This window comes from Amblyomma mixtum, chromosome 1, assembly GCF_055824585.1.
Source record: "Amblyomma mixtum isolate Tamu chromosome 1, ASM5582458v1, whole genome shotgun sequence".
In the NCBI taxonomy this organism is placed as follows: domain Eukaryota; kingdom Metazoa; phylum Arthropoda; class Arachnida; order Ixodida; family Ixodidae; genus Amblyomma; species Amblyomma mixtum.
In genome coordinates, this window is record NC_143012.1 from 155,685,873 (window position 1) to 155,705,443 (window position 19,571).

A 19,571-nucleotide genomic window follows, 5' to 3' on the forward strand; every position below is an offset into this window, starting at 1 on the left:
CACCTTGCCCAACGAATGGATAAGAGCTAAAGAAATACCCGTACACAGATCAGGCAGTAAAACTGAGGCTTGCAATATCCGGCCCTGCTCGCTAACCGGCGCTGACTGCAAACTTCTCGAACATATAACCCTTAAGCACATAACGAGGTACCTTGAAAGGAAGCAAATTCTGTCACATTTCTAGTCTGAATTTCGAAAAAGACTTTCAACAGCCACTAAGTTACTTGAACTTAAACGCAGCAAATCCATCAGCACAGATAACCGGAAACAAATCAACCTCATATTCTTGACTTTGCGAAAGCCTTCGACAGGGTATCACACAACACTTATGCATGAGCTAAGGTTCACAGTAGGAAATAATGTCATAGTCGACTAGACAAAAGTCTTTTTGAGGAATCGATCGCAGTTTGCAGCCATTAACGTCGAGTTTTCGGCGCCAGTCCCAGTCACATCTGACGTTCCCTGGGTTGTGTTTTGGATCCTGCATTAGTTCCCATCTTCATTAATGGTTTGCTTTGGTTTATGGGGTTTAACGTCCCAAAGCGACTAAGGCTATGAGAGACGCCGTAGTGGAGGGCTCCGGAAATTTCGACAACCTGGGGTTCTTTAACGTGCACTGACATCGCACAGTACACGGACCTCTAGAATTTCTCCTCCAAAGAAATTCAACCGCCGCGGCCGGGATCGAACCCGCGTCTTTCGGTTCAGCAGCCGAGCACCACAACCACTGAGCCACCGCGGCGGCTTATCTTCATTAATGGTCTAGCCAGTACCATTGGCAATACATATGGCTTTTTTGCCGATTAATGTATATAATACCGTCAAATTAATACTTATGAACACCATTTAACAGTAACTCCTTGCAGACCGTATTACGATGGTGCACAGAATAGAAAATGTTACTCAACATTAAAAGTGAGCTATGTTAACAATAGCCGGAAAAAGACAACATTCAGATTTCCGATAAAGTATCGGTAATGTATTACTCACTGCTGTCCATGAAAATAAACACCTCGGCGCGATACTATTAAAAGACTTCATATGGAACTCCCATATTAACCGCATCACATCAAACGCTTTAAAACTTGTGATATTCATAAAAGACGCCTTTGACTAGCCACGGCTAATACAAACCACCAGCCTACAATACGGTCATCAGGTCTCTCCTAGAATACGCAAGCATCACGTGGTTTCTGTTTAGTAAAGAACACATATGCAAACTAGAGCGAGTGCGAAAGACTGCAGAGAGATTCATCTTTAATAAGTACAAATTAGCACACTCTACCGGTGAACTACTGAAGAACGCTAATATTCCGACTCTCGAAAGCAGAGTCTATGTAGCGCGCTGAAGGTTTATATACCAGCTAATTCAACATTCGGAACACATAGATTCTTGGAGATACGTTAGTTATGGTACAACATGGGGCAAAAAGCACAAGCACTCACAAACGCCAAACTAGTAAGCGTTTCACACTGATTGCTTCAAATTTCATGAGCCATAAGAAAGTGACCAGACTGGATTCCTCAATTCTTAGCAGCCCGTTTATTCATAACTTTTTTCATTGCTTATGAAGCACAGGAAACATCATCATAAAATGTCAGTGCAGCTGCTTGTGTTTCTTTCCCTTTAGTAGTTATTTCTGTGATCTAGTTTTTTATGAAATGTAGAACGAATATGAGCATTTATATTTGCAATCACATTGTTCCTTTTCGCTCGGCATTGTTCTGTTACTAAATCCTCTACAACCGGCTAAAGGCCGACCCACATGGAGCGAACAGACGCTGCGAATTTCATGCGGCGCGGCGGGACGCCGACGCGCGTTCGCCGTGCTGCACCACATCTATGACCACATACGGCGAAAAACAGGCGACCGCCGCCAGACAGCAGCCGTCTTGATACTGTAAACAAACCGACTCTCCTCGTAAGCCTAGAAGTGGGAAAACTCTCACTCTAAATAAAAAAATAAACCAAATTTATCGCTTATACGTTCTCTTACAGGCAAGCTGAGACGAAGCGAAAGACCGGTGCTCTATTTACGGCCAGTAAACGCACTGAAAAAGGCAGCAACAACGAGAATTCAGTCCGAAGCGAGGGGTCCGGCTTCGAAGGGCGCCGCCTTGTTTGTCGCCGCGCGGCGGAAATCGGGCGGAGCTAGATGCGGGAGCAGAGCGCCCTCATTGGTCCGCGCTGAGCTCGCATTCGCCGCTTCCGGTGAGCGGCTGACCGCCGGGCGAACGTATCTAGCACTGCTTGGTCGGCGGCGAACGGCCGCCGGCGGCCAAGCGGCCGCCGCCGGGCGGCCGTTCGCAGGTTTTTCGCGAGAAAATCGCTCCATGTGGGTCGGGCTTAATAACACTTAAATGTTGCCAAACCTGGCCTATTTTAGTGTGTTATATGTACGTGTGAAACAGACGTCCCTTTCTGCAATAATCCCAGATAGGATCAGAAGTATCTGCACATAAATAAATAGCGCATTCGTGCGGCCACAATGAATGTTCTTACGTCTGCGCACAGCCGCGTTTTCTGTAAAGTTGGTGTTTTCAATAAAGTTTCTGTAAAATGTAATTTGATACCTGGGTTAACGCTGACGTAAATGCTTGAAAGTAGCCCCAGCGTGTCGTCTTATCGCTATCTTCCTATCATGGTCGCTTCCTCAAAACAGTTAAGCACCGACCACTCGCATTTTGATAAAATCAAGGAATTTGCACAGGTGCCATTACTTTCAAGCTGTATGAAAAGAGTTATACCAGCCGTAAGCCTTCCTGAAATATGCGAATATGCCGACTGCACTTTACAATGTCAAGTGATAAACTGGGGCTTAATAAGTTCACTGCGTAGATTGAGCTCGCAAAGTGGCTGCAACGGTCGTTTCACAAAACGACGCTCCAAGATTTCGCCGCGCATATGACACTTGTTGAAAGAATGGAGTGTTGTACTGAAGCATGAGGGGAGAAAGGCTTTGTTCAAGTGGACCCTCCATAGCTTGGAGATTTTGGCTTGTCCAGGATTTTCTCTTTGAAAAGGCATTGCCTCGAAGGTTTCAAGCGTGAAACCCTATCGACGATTTCTAATTTATTTGCTTTATCTGTTTAATATACCTTGATGGTCTGCAGTCCTTAGAGAGGGGCACGGAGGGAAACAAACGCCAGAAAATAAAGATCACAAAATAAAACAAGAGCAGAAATTTAAAGCTAATTTTATTCCTAATTTACATCACTAGCCGAAGCTGAAATTCGATGGCAGCGGTTCGCGCACGATATTGACTGCGACGAAGAATTGAAGCGCAACGCATTTATTCCTTCCAACTGACGTTTATTCCTTATAATGAATGTCACTTGGAAGTCGGCGCTCGTGTGTCAATGTGTCTGTGCGTATTGTTGTTTCCCTGTTGAGCTGCAGTTCTTCGTCACGGATCACCAACTAACACTGCACCTTAACTCCAGTAATGTTGATTACACGTTGATACCCTCATCAAAAATGACTGACTCAGTAGCACATTTTGGGGCAAAAATGTCTTCTCATGACCAGCCAACCAATTCTTCCCGAATTCTCACTGATCAACAATCATTCAATCAAGATTAGACAAAATAGACGCGTATCTTTAGTAAGTTAACTGGCTCCGAAACGGTTATTCAAAATGAAATCAAGAACGCATGATGATATCATTTAACGCTTCCGCCACACTGTCATTGTATTTACACCACCGTACTTCCAGCTGGTCTTGGGCTCCTGAAGCGCACCCTTTTAGCTTTCACCATTAACACGCGACCGCCGACTCTTCGCATGATCAGCGCCCTGTGACGGAATGAATAGACAAACTCGGCGAGAGGTAGTAGCCACTCATCAGAATCCACCTGAACGCAGCAATACGGCTACAAAAAAAATCTGCAGAGCTACCTTAGTACTAAACGTTGAACTAAGCCTGGCTAGACTTGCCCAGTGCGCAAGAAGCACAGGCGAGGGCGACCGCCCTATACAGTGCTGTTCCCGGAGTAGGGAGCAGCCGCCGATTCTGTCCGTCGCTTGTCACACTGGTCGGCATATCCGCTGCCGACAACCGAGAGGGAGAGGAGGTGAAGCCGCCAGACAGCAGCAGGCGCTGCATTCTATGATCAATTCTCCTAATGTGCGCCTATAGCTTCACAGTGCAGTAGAACTACTACCCGCATTCTCGCAAAAGCCCGATGCCTGCGTTGTGGCAGGCTGCCCATCTGCCCGCCGTGTTGTGGGCAACCTGCCAGATGCGCATATACTCGTACCTATAATCACTCAAGCGTCAGCATAGACCTGAACTTTGCAGGTAATGTCCAAACAAATATCATTTTGTAAAGAGGCAAAACAAACAATTAATGTGGACGGCCAGTCTTTGTTGGAACGGCACTGCTGAGTAGACCAGCGTTCGTGAGCGCCAACCCGAGCTTCGCCAGCTTCATCTTTATCAGCTTCCTCGGCGCTGGCCGCTGGGGCAGCAAACCCCAACTCTCTGTCTTATAATACCCCTTTCATTATGCCTATAGTGGCAAACATCTCGAATAAAAAAAGAGGCGCCATCCTGGCGGCCCAAGGGCACGAGATGATAGTGGGGTCGTAGTAGAGCTTCAGCCGGTGCAAGTGGACAATTTCACGGCCGCGGTACTATGATCAGGCGGAGGCGTGAGGGGCTCGACGAGATATTTAGCTGGGGACGTTTGCTGAACCACGCGATAGGGGTCCTGGTATTTACTAAGCAGTTTCGTAGACTGGCCCGGCTGGAAGAGGGCACCCAAACCAAACCAAGGGTTCGGGGTGACAAGACGGCGGCAGACAGGTAGAAGCGGAGTGAGTGCTTTTCTGGCGTCGTTGGTCGTGAGATGTAAGGGAACGGGTGAGTTCACGGCATTGTTCGGCATGCGCAGCGGCTTGGAAGACAGTTGTAAATTCGGAGTAAACTGTGCGGTAAGGAAGCATGGTGTCCGTGATGGAGGAAGGCTCCAGGCCGTAGAGAAGAAAGCATCTTGGAAAACCAGTAGTTGCTTACATTGCAGAGTTGTAAGCGTAGGTAACGAACCCCAGCCCCTATCAAACCCAACATCCCCAACAAGGTGGAGAGTGGGACATCACACTCCAACTGTCTTTCTTACAATTGATATGAATCAGGAAAACAGTTGGGTTCCAGAAAGGGATTGTGGTACACTGGAGGACACACTGCCATAGTCTGAGTGACAAGCATTCATCAAAACACGCTGCATGCGGCCTTCAGGATGCGAATGAAGCCGTCAAGAACAGTGGGAAGAAGGCCACAACAGGGTAACATTCGCAGTATCCGTGTGCGAGGTTCAGTTTCAAGGTCGAGAAATATATGGTCTATTCATAAGCACGGTCAAATGAAGAATGCAGGTCGCCACTGGAAAGGGAGGGAAAGAGGGAAAGGGAAGTGCGTTTGCCCCGTCAGCCTCGTCGCTTGGAGCCACCGCATGGACGCCCGAAGCATGCCTAGTAGAGGCTTCGGACTGACATCTAGTGACTTGATTGCTGTGCTATGGATCGAATTTTTTAGCCGTTAAGATTCGTTTTCATTGATCTTTCGAGCGCTTTGTGGCTGTGTAGTTATCCAGCTAAGCACGCAGTTCATTTGAGATCCGAAGCATCCGAAGGCGCTTGACTCGAAGTGAGCTCAGCGCAGTGTCTAGTGCCTACTAGGCCAGAAGTGCGTTTTCCTTGTCAGCATGAATACGACCGTCACCTAAGGGCAGGACAGGTTCTCACACCCTAATTCATGTCCTTCTTCGCATAATCTGTAACCTCAGCGCAAGGACATGGCGACGCCGGCACTCAGCAAATAATTTTTCGTAGAAAAGTGACGATTCGGGCAAGTTTTTTGAGGCATGAACCATGGCCCATGCACGAATATGGGGCGCGAACGTGGAATAGCAGGCGGCACAGTTGAATCGTTTCTGTTCTTGATGTTTCTGCTCTTGACAATGCAAGAACGGAAGCTTCTGCAAGCGCTAAGAATTTTTTGAAATAATATTTGCTTAGAAAAGTGTGCCGGTTGAACGCATTTTTTTTTTGTTTTTCTGCTCATTTATTGTTATGTACAGTAAATCCGCAAAAGCTAGAGTAATTTACAGTGAGCATCCATAGCAGTAAATATCTGTAACGGCTTCACAGCTACCATAGTCTTCCATGAAGTCATTATAAAATTCCAATAAGGAAGTTTGTCAGGAAGGGCGACACGATCTCACTAATGCTATTTACTGCCTGTTTACAAGAGGTATTCAGAGGCCTAGGTTGGGAACAGTTGTGGATAGCAGTTAACGGAGAACAACTTTAGTAATCGGCGATTCACTGATGACATTGGCTTGCTGTGTCGCTCGGGGATCGGGAGGTGAGCTCCAAAGCATGATCAGTGAGCTAGACAGGCAGAGCAGAACGATAGGTCTTAAAATTAACAATACCAAGGTAATGTTCAACAGTCTCGCAAGAGAACAGCAGTTCATAATTGGTAGCGAGGCTTTGGAAGTGGTAAAGGAATACGTCTATGAATAGGGCACGTAGTGACCGCAGCTGATCCGGATCATGAGGGGGAAGTACTTCGAAGAATGAGAATGGGGTGGAGCGCATGTGACGTGTTTTCTCAGATCATGATTGCTACCAATACCACTCCAAAGAACAGTACGTAACAGCTTTATATTACCAGTACTCACCTGCGAGGCAGAAACGTGGAGGCTAACGAAAAGAGTTCAGCTTAAACTCAGGACAACACATCGAGATAGGGAACGGAACAGGATAGGTGTAACATTAAGGGACAGGGAGAGAGCAGAGTGTTCCAGGGAACAAACGCTGGTTAATGACTTTCTGGTCGAAATTTAGAGAAAAAATGGGCTTGCGCGGGGCATGTAATGCGAAGGCAAGATAACTGCGGGTCCTTAAGGGTAACGGAGTGGATTACAAGAGAAGGCAAGCGTAGCGAGGGGCAGCAGAATGTTTGGTAGGTGAACGAGATTAAGAAGTTTGCGGGGATACACTGGTTGCAGTTAGCAAAGGACAGGGTTAACTGGGGAGACATAGGCTGGACGCTTGCCCTGCAGCGGGCGCAGTCAGGCTGATTGTGGTGATGATGACAGTAAGCATATTTTATTCACTTCACTTTATTACCTTAAAGGCCCCCAGGATTGGGGGTATTACATAAGGAGTGGGTTACATTGAAAAATCAGATTGAATAAACAAAGAAAAAACGTAAGATACAAATATTATTCGCTGTTAAAGGTAGTAGCTAAACAGTGCGCAAATGTTGATGGGCAGGTGATTGCGGCGATGTTTTTGGAAGGCTGTTCCAGTCCTTGGCTGAGCGTGGAAAGAATGACGATGCAAATGTAGTTGTACGCCTACATGGCCGGGCTACTTGAAGGGGTTGACCAATGCGGAGGGAAATGCGTGACGGCGGATTTATGTAGGGTGGACGACGAAGTGAGCTGAAATAAAATTTGTGAAACAAGCACATACTAGTAATACGACGCCTACAAGCCAGGGATGTTAAGCCTGCCTCTGCTTTTAGTGATGATATACTGACATGATATGAATAGCACGAATGTATGAATCTTGTCGCTCGATTTTGTACTGATTCTAGGGAAATTATTAGATAATTTTGGTTACGGCTCCAAATAGCAGAGGCAAATTCTAATTTAGAACGGACAAGTGATTTGTAGGCAAGTAATTTTAGGTTTTGTGGCGCATGACGTAGATGTCGTTTTAAGAATCCAAGGCTTCTGTTAGCGGATGATATGATTTTAGTGACATGCGCGTTCCAGGTTAGATCATTGGACAATGTTACTCCTAGGTATTTGTAAGTCTGTGCTAATTCTACCGTGACGTGCGAGATTTTATAGAAGAGGACAGGATTACGTTTTCGGTGAAATGACACGAGTTTGCATTTATTAGGGTTTAGTTCCATGAGGCACTTGTTACGCCAGTCCTGTACGTTGATTAAGTCATTCTGAAGGGCGAACTGATCAGAGGCGTTGTTGATAGTGCGATAGATGACACAGTCATCGGCAAAAATACGGACGTTACAAGAGACATGCGTTAGAAGGTCATTAATGTATATTAAAAATAATAGCGGACCAAGGACCAATCCTTGCGGGACACCTGATGTTACCGGAACAGAACTAGAGGCTTGATTATTAACGTAAACAAACTGGGGGCGGTCAGCCAGGAATTCGCTTATCCACTGTAATATGTTAGGATGAAGGTTTAACCAGGAAAGTTTTAGTAGTAAGCGTTTGTGGGATGCTTTGTCAAATGCTTTCGCGAAGTCCAGGAATATTGCGTCAGTTGCAGGTTACAGTCAGGGTTCACATGCAGGGAATGAAAAATAACATTTCGTTGCAATATCTCTGGGGGCGGAAATTTGCATTTGTGCAGTGTGGATATTGTTTAGGGCTAATAATAGCCAAGCCAAGTCCCGCAGTTTCCCCAACATTGATGGAAATAAACAAGTTATTATTATTACTATTATTATACTTTACTTTTCGCTCGCCGATTTTGCCGGGCCTAGTCCTGCAAGCCTCCCTTGGCTTTGACAGGCCCGAGTTTGTATGTACCACCATGTGTTGTGGCAATAAAATTATTATTATTATTATTATTATTATTATTATTATTATTATTATTATTATTATTAAGTAAGATACCTCCGTCTTTCCCGCATTCGCACGGTCAAGTGCCCTTTTAAGTGACTGGCATAGACGGTGGCGCCAGCTTTCCCCCTAGGAAATATTTGGAAATTCTATGGTAACTGTGAATTATACTATTTATTTATTTATTTCGTTACTATCAGGGCCGTTGAGGCGTTACAGGTAGGAGTGGTAAGTATACTTATACAAATAAAATACAATAAGGAGAGTAGTTAACATAGGCGATGAAGAAGAGCAGATCTAAAAACTTCTGGTTCAGAGATGGAGACGATGCTGGCGGGCAGCTGGTTCCAGTCTGAGCTGGTCTTGGGCAGGAAAGAATAAAAATACTGGTTAGTTCTGCAACTTGGAACACTCACTTTGAGTCGGTGATCAATGCGAGATGATACATAACTTGGAACAGCGAAAAGACTTTGTTTTAGCGATTGATTTGTGTAATATATTTTTTTGGAAAGTGAAAAGTCTAGAAAGATGACGCCGGAGTGAAAGATCTGGAAGGTCTAGAGTTCTCTTCATGAGTGTGACGCTAGAAAAACGCGAGTAGTTAGACAAAATAAAACGGGCTGAACGATTCTGAATTGATTCTAAAGTGTTAATCAGTGACTTAATGTTAGGGTCCCATAGAGAAGACGCATATTCTATTTTAGATCGGACGACCGTTTTGTACAGTAGTAGTTTTAAACTAACCGGAGCAAGTGAAAAGTTACGGCGAAGAAACCAAGCATGCGATTAGCATTGTTAGTTATGTGTTCGATATGCGTTTTCCATAAGAGGTCATTGGTAATGTATACGCCAAGATACTTATATGCAGAAACAAAAGCTAAGGGGGAGTCATTTAGAATATATGGATGCGGGTTAGCTTTGTAAGGCATTCGTGTTACTTTCATTGCTTTACATTTAGATACATTAAGCTTCATCAGCCAAGTGTCGCACCAAGCAGAAATGTTATTAATGTCAGACTGAAGAACCAAGGTATCGGATGGGCTGGAAATTTCTCTGTATATTACACAGTCGTCAGCGAACAACCTGATAGATGATGTTATGAGATCAGGAAGGTCATTAATATAGATTAGGAAAAGCAGAGGTCCTAGAACAGATCCTTGAGGAACGCCCGATGTTACTGAAGAAAGATTAGAATCATGGTCATTAACTGTTACATACTGAGTACGAGCGGCCAAAAAACATTCAATCCATTTCAATACATCACAATCTATGTTTAGTTTACTGAGTTTGAGAAGTAGAAGAGGGTGAGACACGGTATCGAAGGCTTTAGCAAAGTCAATGAATATGCAATCAACAATCGAAGAACGATCCAAAGCTGCAAAAAGGTCGTTAGTAAATGCGATTAACTGTGTTTCACATGAATGATTTCTTCGAAAACCATGTTGATGGGGTGTGAAAAAAGAATTGGACTCAAGGTGACTCATGAGGGCAGAATAAATTACATGTTCAAGTAATTTGCATGGAATAGAAGTTAATGATATTGGTCTGTAGTTAAAAGGGCTGTGAACATCACCAGACTTGTGTACTGGAACCACCTTGCCCACCTTCCAGTCGTCAGGGAGCATGCCGGCCTGCAATGACTGAGTAAAAATTTCGGACAGCATGAGTGAAGAATAAGTAATAGTGCTTTTCAACATCTTGTTGCTGATACCATCAGCACCTGCAGAGGATGACATTTTAGCACTATCAATAAGTTTATGAATTCCCTCCCAGTCAATAGTGATGGAATCCATCAACTGGGAGTCAAAGGTAGGCATGTCGGGAAGAGTAACTGGCGTGGTTGTTACGAAAGACAGAGAAAAAGTACGATTTAATAATGTGCAACATTCGTTTAGTGGGATCAGGGCACCTTGGTTATCTTTCAGTATCATATCTTTTTTTGGTTTCACGTTAAGGATATTCCAGAACTTGCGTGGGTTAGTAATCAGTAGACTAGGCAAGGTATTTTGAAAAAAGTTGCGTTTCGCGTTGAAAACAGCCGTTTTGTATTGTGGTGCCACAGTACGATAAGCATTCCATCGCTCTGTACAGTTAGATGCTGTGCAGCGCCGAAAGATGCGTTTTTGTTTTGTTTAGCAGTCGCCTCAAGGAAACACTGAACCATGGTGAACGTTTAGTGCACGTTATTCTACGAAGTGGGATGTACTTATCAGTGAGGGCTTCCAGTTTGTCTTTGAAAAGAGACCAGTTATCGTGCAGTGAACGTTCCCAAAATCTGGGGGAAAAAATGTCAGCAAATTTTTCTAGTTCGGTGTTAATCACAGAATAATTTCCATTTTTGTAATCCCGAATTGCTTTATAATGTTTGACTGGGTGGGGTGCACGTGACGGTAGAGTGAAGTTGATAACTAAATGGTCGGTTAGTCCAGGCAGAAGTGTAAGAGATGAAACGGAGTCAGGGCAGGTTGCTAGAACAAGGTCCAGAGTGTTGGCAGTGGATGCTGTAATGCGAGTTGGCTCTTTCACAAGTTGACAGAGGTTAAATGTTGAACATAAGTCAAGGAAGGTTAGCGATTCTGAAGAAGAACAAAGAACAGGGTCTTCTTCCGTCCATGATATAGCAGGGAAATTAAAATCGCCTAAGAGAAAAATTGGTGCTTTTGGAAACCTAAGTACAGTTTTGTTAAGACAGTCATGGAGGTTATCACAAAAACTGCTCTCTGATTGGGGGGGTCGGTAACAGGCACAAAATATGGTTTCCTTACGGTTTATCTTAATACATGTGCAAAGAAATTCAAGCTCCGAGGATATAAGAACATCCTAAGAAAGCAAGTCATCCGCAACAGCGATCAAAATCCCGCCACCCGAACGCCCAGAGCGATCTTGTCTATAAACAGTGTAATGTCGTTCACAATCTGTTGTGTCCCCGTATTGCTTTTGTGTGTGTGCGCCCCTAACGACCACTCGCATCCTCCTCCTAACGACCACGACAGTTGCCCCTCGCCTAACGACCACGACAGTTGCCCCTCGTCGCACGCTGTCGCCGGATGCCCCCCCACGGTGCGCCCCCGCACCCTCCTCCTGTTCTGGGAAGCCACTCCCTCCCGTGGACGCTTCGGCGGCCAGTTCGGCTCCTGCCTCGGTCGACGCTGGTCGCACCCTCATCGGCTTTAAATAAACGAAGTCTTAAAGTACCGTGTGCGTCTTTCGCTGCATTCAACACAGCGACCGGACACGACAGTGGCGACGAGAAAGTGGATTCGACCCGCGCTACGCAACGCTATTGACAAGCCATGGCTACGCGAGGGTTTCCCAATCAGATACCAGAATTCAACGGCTCATCGTGGTCATCGTGGGTTGGACGCCTTCAGTTCTACTTTGAAGCTAACAACATCACAGACCCAGCCTTGAAGAGGGCCAACCTGCTGACGCTGTGCGGGGAGCAGACCTACGATACTGTCTGCGCCCTTATTCAGCCAAGCACACCAGCGGCAGTGTCTTACGACGACATCGTAAAAGCGCTGCAAAAGCACTACGACCCAAGGCCATCCGAGGTCTACAGCCGGGCTCGCTTCCAACGACGAGATCAACTGGGAGGAGAAACTGTGAGCGCCTACGTAGCCGCGCTCAAGAAGCTCGCTGCCGACTGCAATTTTGGAACGCTGTCGACAACAGCTACCGGGCAGGAGGGAGACGCAGCTTCTTCTGCTAACACCACCATGCTTCCCTTGGACGTGATGTTACGCGACAGATTTGTGTGCGGACTGAGTGACGAGTCACTGCAGCAGCGCCTGTTCGCTGAGAAGGACCTCACATTCAGCAAAGCTTACGTCATCGCCGTTCGAGCGGAGAGCGCCGGTCACCAGCAGAGAGGGATTCGCCGGAACACCGAGCCGGTACACCAGACAAGCAACCAGGTGCGCAAGCCTTCTGTTGTTGTAAAATCGGTCAAAAAGGCACAACGCTGCTGGCGGTGTGACGACCAACACAACCCCCAGGGATGTCGATTCCAGTCAGCCACGTGTAATTTTTGCCACAAGCGAGGGCATATCGAAAGAGCATGCATTACGAAACGGAGACTTGCCAAGATAAAGTCACCTTCCCAGCCTAATCACAGCGTCAACGCCTCAGAGAATACGCCGCTATCTGATCTCCATGGAACAACATCAGCAACACCATCTGTGTTGTACGACCTGAACACCATGAATCTCGGCACGCGACCGAAGATTTTTACAGAAGTAAGCGTACATCACCAGCTGATTAAGTTCGAGGTGGACTCCGGCGCAGCCTGTACTCTGATCAGTGAGGACACGTTCCGAACTTCATGGCCATCTGACGCACCCGCCCTGCAACAAGACGACACGCACCTGCGAACGTGGTCAGGACAGAATCTGCCACTATTGGGCTCTGCCAACGTGCAGGTTAACTACAACGGCCAGACCCATACGCTACCTCTGCTTGTTGTGAAGGGCACAGGATCAAGCCTTCTAGGGAGAAACTGGTTTTCTCCACTAGGCGTGATGATATGCGGCATACACCAGACGCCGAGCCAGAACATGGTTGAGCAACTGCAAGAGAAATACGAGAGAGTATTCTCGGAAGAGATTCCAGGAAACGAAGGGCCCCCGGTCACACTGGAGTTGTTGGACAACGCGCAACCCAAATTTCTGAAGGCCAGGCCGGTGCCGTTTGCTCTCCGAGACTCAGTTGAAAAAGAGTTGGACAAACTGGAGCAGCAAGGTGTCATCGAGCCGACGCAGCATTCCATCAAACTCTCAGCGTACGACTACGCTCTGGTCTACCGCAATGGGAGTAAACATCAAAATGCCGATGCGCTAAGCCGTCTGCCACTAGACGCAACTGTTGACGAACCATTTCCACCAGGAGACGTTCTGATGTTCGAAGCACTGCCAGAACCTCCGCTTACAGCAGGCACAGTTGCAGCATCTACGCAGAAGTGCGCAGCTCTCCGGCTAGTTTACACAGCTGTTCAACAAGGCAACGTGCATAAACTCAAAGGGGACAACTTCGACGCTTACCGCAGGCGAGCTACAGAGTTGAGCACCCATCGCGGCTGCATCATATTTGGGTCCCGAGTTGTGATGCCGAGAGAACTACGCGCACAAGCTATGTCTCTCATCCACGCCGGACATCGGGGCATCGTTGCAATGAAAAAGTGTGCCAGAAGCTACATGTGGTGGCCTGGCATTGACAACGACATCGAAACAGTGGTGCGAGAATGCAAGCCTTGCCAGAGCAGCCGGAGCGCCCCGCCGAAAGCTCCTGTCCCAGAATGGGAAAAGCCAGACACACCATGGCACACACTGCACATTGATTTTGCAGGACCAATTGAGGGCTGCACTTTCCTTGTGGTCGTAGATGCCTACACAAAGTGGCTTGAGATAAGGCAAATGGGACAGACGACTTCGGCAGCAGTCATTGACAACCTCCGATCACTATTTGCAACGTTCGGCCTGCCGCGCAAGGTAGTGTCGGACAACGGAACACCGTTTGTGTCTGCGGAGATCCTCAAGTTTTATCGCGACAACGGGATCTCATCAGTTACATCGGCCCCCTACCACCCAGCGACAAACGGACAAGCCGAGCGCTACGTAGCCGAGCTAAAACGCGCCCTTGAAAGAGATCAGACAGGCTCGCTGCAGCGCCGCCTTGCGCGCTTTCTCTTCAAGCAGCACACGACGGTTCAGAGCACAACAGGCGAGACCCCCTCGAAAATGATGTTCGAGCGTGAAATGCGAACCCAGCTCACAGCCATCCTCCCCGAGCCAAAGGCAGAGACGTTCCGGGAAGAAAAAGCAATTCCGCGCTGCGGCACGCTTAATGAGGGGCAGCGCGTCCTCGCCCGACAGTTTCTGAAAAAGCCACGCTGGGAGGAAGCTACAATTGTCAGACGCATAGGCCTGCGCTCTTGGCTCGTCAACATACATGGCACAGTAGCACGCCGACATCTCAACCAGCTGCGTAGATTTACGACGCCGTCTGAGAGCTGTCCGCCCGCGGAGAGAACACGTGCACCATTTTCCCACATAGCCTGGCACCTCTTCCCGGAAGAAGAGACTTCGCCCAGGACAGACCTAGGAGGCACAGCGAACAACAGCCAGCCTACAAGTGTTTCTCCCCCGAGCGCACAAAGCCAGCGCGCCTCCACGCGTGAGCGCCCACCCCCTGCACGATACCAGGCAACTTTCTAAGGGGGAAGGAAGTGTTGTGTCCCCGTATTGCTTTTGTGTGTGTGCGCCCCTAACGACCACTCGCATCCTCCTCCTAACGACCACGACAGTTGCCCCTCGCCTAACGACCACGACAGTTGCCCCTCGTCGCACGCTGTCGCCGGATGCCCCCCCACGGTGCGCCCCCGCACCCTCCTCCTGTTCTGGGAAGCCACTCCCTCCCGTGGACGCTTCGGCGGCCAGTTCGGCTCCTGCCTCGGTCGACGCTGGTCGCACCCTCATCGGCTTTAAATAAACGAAGTCTTAAAGTACCGTGTGCGTCTTTCGCTGCATTCAACACAGCGACCGGACACGACACAATCAAACAGCTCAGAATTATCAATTTTGCCAGACAACCATGTTTCAGTGATAATAATCACATCGGCACCGCACGTGTCTATCAGGGAGGATAGGGCGTCGCGTTTATTCATGAGGCTTCGAATATTTGTGAAAAGGAATCTGACATCACGAATACATTCTGCGTCAACGGTTGCTGATCCCTAATCACCGAGAACGGACGAGTTTGAAGAGCCTCCTGCTTCAGTGACAGGTGCAGATGTCAGGGCAGGCTCAATTTCGCACACACGATCAGTTTGTGGACAATAAACGTAGCATTTCTTGTTCACATGTAGCTTGTTGTAGCGCAGATTATAGAACGCTCCAGTGCTTTTACCGAACTCAACCAGCTTTTTCCGCGATTGTCTGGTCGCCTTACAGAAACCTTCTTGAACACTAACATGGGTCTTTTTTAACTTATCCTTTTGCGATAAGATGCAGTCTTTGGTCTTCGGAGAAAGGAATTTAACAATTATCGGCCGAGTTTTAGCTTGAACGAAAGGCCCCAATCTATGCGCGCGAGAGATGGCCTCATCACTTAGTTGCAGCGAGAGGGAGTCTGTTAAAAGGGTTCGTACTTTTTGCTCGGTTTGGGCCCAGGTCTCATTCGCTTCATCTTCAAGTCCATAGAAAATTAAGTTGTCTCGGCGTGATCTATCCTCATACTCATTGAGGCGAGCCTGGATCATGGAAGTCTCGTCTTTAACAGCATCTGTGATGACGCGACTAAGTTCAGCAGCATCATGGATTCCTTCAAGAGTATCTACTCTGGTCTCAACCGCTGCCAGTCTCACGGTTACATCAGACACACGTTCCTCGAGGATCTTTTGGCTAGCTTTCACCTCATTAAGGGTTGACATTACTTCTGCATGACGCGATTCCATTGTACTTGCGAGTGCTTTGATTGCCGCAAACATTTCGATGCTGGTGCCGTCAACATTTTCCCCAGGGCCGGGGTTGACCTCAACGTCACCCGACATGAATAGTAGCATCATAACATCTACGCAGTCAGAAGCCAATAATGACAGAACATGTGGGCATGGGATGAGCAGCAAGCACCGGTTGCTTGTGCGTTTAGAATAAAGGGAATAAGACTGACTAACCTGGGTAGCAAAAAAAAAAAAAACGGATGAAGCAGCGTCTGCATCGTTGCCGCTCTCCCATGCCCACTGGCGCGCGCACTTGAAAACAGGCAATTTATAGGTGACGGCACTGCTGGCGCTGGCAATGTTGTTGTCTTGTAGTGACAGAGCACCGGTGGCGTTCCAATGATGGGAGGTAGCGAAACCAGAACCGGCAAACCGCAAGTTGCTGCAGGAAGCTCACGGTATTCGTCGGCGAATACAGGCGTCGAAAGTTCCAAGGGCACTCTAGGGAGGACAGCATACCAGGGGTAGGCGAGAACCAGCAAATGGGTAGCAAAAAAAAAACGGATGAAGCAGCGTCTGCATCGTTGCCGCTCTCCCATGCCCACTGGCGCGCGCACTTGAGAACAGGCAATTTATAGGTGACGGCACTGCTGGCGCTGGCAATGTTGTTGTCTTGTAGTGACAGAGCACCGGTGGCGTTCCAATGATGGGAGGTAGCGAAACCAGAACCGGCAACCCGCAAGTTGCTGCAGGAAGCTCACGGTCTTCGTCGGCGAATACAGGCGTCGAAAGTTCCAAGGGCACTCTAGGGAGGACAGCATACCAGGGGTAGGCGAGGACCAGCAAATGGGTAGCAAAAAAAAACGGATGAAGCAGCGTCTGCATCGTTGCCGCTCTCCCATGCCCACTGGCTCGCGCACTTGAAAACAGGCAATTTATAGGTGACGGCACTGCTGGCGCTGGCAATGTTGTTGTCTTGTAGTGACAGAGCACCGGTGGCGTTCCAATGATGGGAGGTAGCGAAACCAGAACCGGCAAACCGCAAGTTGCTGCAGGAAGCTCACGGTCTTCGTCGGCGAATACAGGCGTCGAAAGTTCCAAGGGCACTCTAGGGAGGACAGCATACCAGGGGTAGGCGAGGACCAGCAAATGGGTAGCAAAAAAAAAAAACGGATGAAGCAGCGTCTGCATCGTTGCCGCTCTCCAATGCCCACTGGCGCGCGCACTTGAAAACAGCCAATTTATAGGTGACGGCACTGCTGGCGCTGGCAATGTTGTTGTCTTGTAGTGACAGAGCACCGGTGGCGTTCCAATGATGGGAGGTAGCGAAACCAGAACCGGCAAACCGCAAGTTGCTGCAGGAAGCTCACGGTCTTCGTCGGCGAATACAGGCGTCGAAAGTTCCAAGGGCACTCTAGGGAGGACAGCATACCAGGGGTAGGCGAGGACCAGCAAATGGGTAGCAAAAAAAACGGATGAAGCAGCGTCTGCATCGTTGCCGCTCTCCCATGCCCACTGGCTCGCGCACTTGAAAACAGGCAATTTATAGGTGACGGCACTGCTGGCGCTGGCAATGTTGTTGTCTTGTAGTGACAGAGCACCGGTGGCGTTCCAATGATAGGAGGTAGCGAAACCAGAACCGGCAAACCGCAAGTTGCTGCAGGAAGCTCACGGTCTTCGTCGGCGAATACAGGCGTCGAAAGTTCCAAGGGCACTCTAGGGAGGACAGCATACCAGGGGTAGGCGAGGACCAGCAAATGGGTAGCAAAAAAAAACGGATGAAGCAGCGTCTGCATCGTTGCCGCTCTCCAATGCCCACTGGCGCGCGCACTTGAAAACAGCCAATTTATAGGTGACGGCACTGCTGGCGCTGGCAATGTTGTTGTCTTGTAGTGACAGAGCACCGGTGGCGTTCCAATGATGGGAGGTAGCGAAACCAGAACCGGCAAACCGCAAGTTGCTGCAGGAAGCTCACGGTCTTCGTCGGCGAATACAGGCGTCGAAAGTTCCAAGGGCACTCTAGGGAGGACAGAATACCAGGGGTAGGCGAGGACCAGCAAATGGGTAGCAAAAAAAAAACGGATGAAGCATCGTTGCCGCTCTCCCATGCCCACTGGCGCGCGCACTTGAAAACAGGCAATTTATAGGTGACGGCACTGCTGGCGCTGGCAATGTTGTTGTCTTGTAGTGACAGAGCACCGGTGGCGTTCCAATGATAGGAGGTAGCGAAACCAGAACCGGCAAACCGCAAGTTGCTGCAGGAAGCTCACGGTCTTCGTCGGCGAATACAGGCGTCGAAAGTTCCAAGGGCACTCTAGGGAGGACAGCATACCAGGGGTAGGCGAGGACCAGCAAATGGGTAGCAAAAAAAAACGGATGAAGCAGCGTCTGCATCGTTGCCGCTCTCCAATGCCCACTGGCGCGCGCACTTGAAAACAGCCAATTTATAGGTGACGGCACTGCTGGCGCTGGCAATGTTGTTGTCTTGTAGTGACAGAGCACCGGTGGCGTTCCAATGATGGGAGGTAGCGAAACCAGAACCGGCAAACCGCAAGTTGCTGCAGGAAGCTCACGGTCTTCGTCGGCGAATACAGGCGTCGAAAGTTCCAAGGGCACTCTAGGGAGGACAGCATACCAGGGGTAGGCGAGGACCAGCAAATGGGTAGCAAAAAAAAAACGGATGAAGCAGCGTCTGCATCGTTGCCGCTCTCCCATGCCCACTGGCGCGCGCACTTGAGAACAGGCAATTTATAGGTGACGGCACTGCTGGCGCTGGCAATGTTGTTGTCTTGTAGTGAAAGACCACCGGTGGCGTTCCAATGATGGGAGGTAGCGAAACCAGAACCGGCAAACCGCAAGTTGCTGCAGGAAGCTCACGGTCTTCGTCGGCGAATACAGGCGTCGAAAGTTCCAAGGGCACTCTAGGGAGGACAGCATACCAGGGGTAGGCGAGGACCAGCAAATGGGTAGCAAAAAAAACGGATGAAGCAGCGTCTGCATCGTTGCCTCTCTCCCATGCCCACTGGCGCGCGCACTTGAGAACAGGCAATTTATAGGTGACGGCACTGCTGGCGCTGGCAATGTTGTTGTCTTGTAGTGACAGAGCACCGGTGGCGTTCCAATGATGGGAGGTAGCGAAACCAGAACCGGCAAACCGCAAGTTGCTGCAGGAAGCTCACGGTCTTCATCGGCGAATACAGGCGTGGAAAGTTCCAAGGGCACTCTAGGGAGGACAGCATACCAGGGGCAGGCGAGGACCAGCAAATGGGTAGCAAAAAAAAAACGGATGAAGCAGCGTCTGCATCGTTGCCGCTCTCCAATGCCCACTGGCGCGCGCACTTGAAAACAGGCAATTTATAGGTGACGGCACTGCTGGCGCTGGCAATGTTGTCTTGTAGTGACAGAGCACCTGTGGCGTTCCAATGATGGGAGGTAGCGAAACCAGAACCGGCAAACCGCAAGTTGCTGCGGGAAGCTCACGGTCTTCGTCGGCGAATACAGGCGTCGAAAGTTCCAAGGG

At 48.7% G+C, this 19,571-nt stretch overlaps 1 pseudogene; it reads right to left on the reverse strand.

Moving 5' to 3' along the window:
* Positions 1-5,360: 5,360 nt before the first annotated feature.
* Positions 5,361-19,239, reverse strand: LOC149369448 (uncharacterized; annotated as a pseudogene).
* Positions 19,240-19,571: the final 332 nt, after the last annotated feature.